Below are 3144 nucleotides of genomic sequence, written 5' to 3' on the forward strand. Positions count from 1 at the left end.
TGTGCTCAGCTGAGTGTTGTCAACTACAAAATCTTTTTGAACAACATGAGATTAAGTTTGAACATGAGCTAAGTTAGCAGATAAGTATACATGCTTTATTATTTTTTTCAACCAAGCTACAATTTAAGAATATTTAATGGCACAATAATAGTATTGAACAAATCAGTCAAATTCTACTCGGACCTTGATGGGACCATCTGCCAAAATAGTTTTGCCACTTTTATAATAATTTGATATTTTCTAATTGATCTAAAAACATTTCTAGTAATACATATTGCCTGAAGCCTCTGCTATTCTCTCATCCACATTCAGAAGAAGCTTGGCCAAGGCACCAGTCACCCAGTGAGATACCGACACTAGAATATTTTTGGATCCTTCGACTGGCCAGATAGTACTACATTGGATTCCTCTCTGGTTACAACTCATTTTTCCTTTGCTTACACATACACTGACTAGTCTGGCCTAGGCTTTGTACATTCTCCTCTTTCCTCATACACCTAACAACAGTAAGATAACAAAAAAATTCTTCTTCACTCTTGGGGTTGAGTACTGCACCGTAATTTTTCAGTAAGGGTAGAAGAGACTCTTTTGTTATGATAAGCATTTCTTGTTTCTTTTAGAAGAAGGACACTCCAAAATCAAATAATTGTTCTCTAGTCCTGGGTAGTGTCATAGCCTCTGTAGCATGGTTTATGGTTTTCCAATGCCTTGGGTTAGAGTTCTCTTGGTTGAGGGCATATTCAAGCACACTATTCTATTTCCTTTCCTCATAGGGTTATTTTCCCTGTTGGAATCCTTTGGCTTATAACACCCTACTTTTATAACTAAGGCTGTAGCATAGCTAGTAATAATAATAATAATTTGAGAAACTTCATGTGTGCAATATACAGTACTGTACAATGTTATGAAAGGAAGGGATTCCTTTATTATTCTCATTCAAATATACAACTCGCAACTATTGTTCCTCAATGGATTGATCCCACATCCAGTATTCTTGGAATTTTCATTTTGCTCGAGATCTTTCAAACTACTACTGTATACAGTAATGAATATTTAGCTGAAGTCTTGTTTCCTTTATTCCTTACTTCTTTATTAGATAATAATCTTTTAGGTCCATACCACTTAGTTTTAAGTTCATAATCTTGGGTTTTAAGATATAACACTCCTTTATTAAAACTTCCTCACCTTCTAGTACTGAGTTTGACTATTCTTGATCTCTAGTCATTAAGCAAATGTATCAGGCATGGACATCATTCCAAGTCTCCATTTCAGGTACTTCTCTTGTAAGTCTGCTTGAAATTATTATTAATTTAAGTTAGAAGAAAGATGTACAGTATTACTGTTCTAAGATTATCATAATACCAAATTCTGATCTTTTCATGAATAAAACATTGGTTTTAGATACTATATATTAAAAAAAAAATTCCGATAATTTAAAGATTCGATTTTTCTCCTTTCATCTCTTGTCTCTGTGAATCCATAACTTATTGTGGGGGAAAAGTCCACTATTCAGCCTTTTTTTACCTTTAGATAGTCTCGGTAGTTTTAGTGCCCCTGTCCCTCTCTCGTTTTAAATCTTCTCCAATATTATTTGGACAACCTTATAAAGAAAATCAATTATATTTTTCGGTTACTTAAATGAATCAAATCAATCAAAACATTAATAGAAAAGGGGAACAGCCAGTAAGGTAGAAATACTTGAGGAATGTTGAATAGTTTCCTGCAACTGCCAAGAGGATACTGGTGCAGAAGCTTCAGGCTTGAGAACGTTGCAGAAGACAGCTGAAGTTGAGGTGAAACTGGCACGGTGACTTCGGATTCGAAGATGTCACAGAAGGTTGGCATCAAGTTGGGACATCAGAAGTCTTCTCCAAGAATTTGATGATAATTTAGACCTAAAGCCAGGCTGCAGGCAGTGTTGGCTACTTCTCATCACAAGCAGGGAGGGCTGGCTGCTTCAGTTCATATCTTCTCACCATAACAGGATTTTGGAAATAGGCATTTGTCGTCTGAAGGGAAGGTTGGAAACTGGCTCTATCAAACTTCTGGTCTTCTCTGCTTCTTATCTCGTCAGGACGTGGTTCCTATCTGGTTCGGACATAGTTCCTCTCTTGTCCTATGTCCTGTCCTATCTCCCCTGGACAATCTTTTCTTAAAGTTTATATACCCATGTATGGGTGGAGCTAATTACGATGGACAATTGTCATTTCTAATTAAGGCGTTTTTTTTTTTTTTTTTTTTTTTTTTTTTTTTGACAATTCTGCGTCTTGATTGGTTTCCTCAAAAATGCCCTCTTTGATCACGCCATGGAAACTTCTAGAATAAATTTCTAAAGCAATCTGAACCATAACAAAAGCACGTCATGTGTCCACCCGTGATGACATTTTTCATTATAATAGGATGTCCCTCGAGGCTTGGTTTCTAAAAAAAAATGCTGTATCTACTGATTAAAGCGATGACATCTTGGTCCAAACAAGACAGTTCCTTTATCGCTGCGCTCACACTTCATCGAGGCTTGGTTTGTTTCCAAAATGCTGACGACAGTGAAGTGATGACAGCTTTGACCAAACAGACGAATCTCGTCTCACTGCTCACACTTTGGGAATAAATCCATTTCTCTGTTTTAATAACATATTCCTTCAATAGTATCGCATCTACCCATGACAATAGTCTATGACGAAGACTATAGAATACTTAAGTGGAGAGGTAGTGAGTTATCTTCAGATGATGAAATGTTGCTGAAATGATGACTTTAGGCTTGAGAATATCGTAGAAGGGCTAGCACTTTGTTACTGATATGTCAAAATTTTGCAAATGGTGTTTATCATCTGAACTGAAGGGGGAGACTTCCGTCGGAAGCTAATTCTGTCCGACCTCTGGTTTCATTAAATTTTCCTTCCTATCTTGTTCCTTCATTATTCTTATCTGGCTATATATCTGTGCATGGGCAGAGCTGATTATGACATTTCCATATGAGAATTTTCTTGATATCCTGCAATCTGGTTGGTTTCCTTTGAAGTGCTCACTTCACTCATGCCATAGAAGCTGCGAGACTAGAGGAAGTTTTCGGGTACAATCTAGACCCAATCTGGCGTCACACAACAAATTCTCAGCATGGGGAAGCCAAGTGGTGGAGCTTACAGA

The sequence above is a fragment of the Palaemon carinicauda genome, chromosome 1 (assembly GCF_036898095.1).
Source record: "Palaemon carinicauda isolate YSFRI2023 chromosome 1, ASM3689809v2, whole genome shotgun sequence".
Classification (NCBI taxonomy): Eukaryota; Metazoa; Arthropoda; class Malacostraca; order Decapoda; family Palaemonidae; genus Palaemon; species Palaemon carinicauda.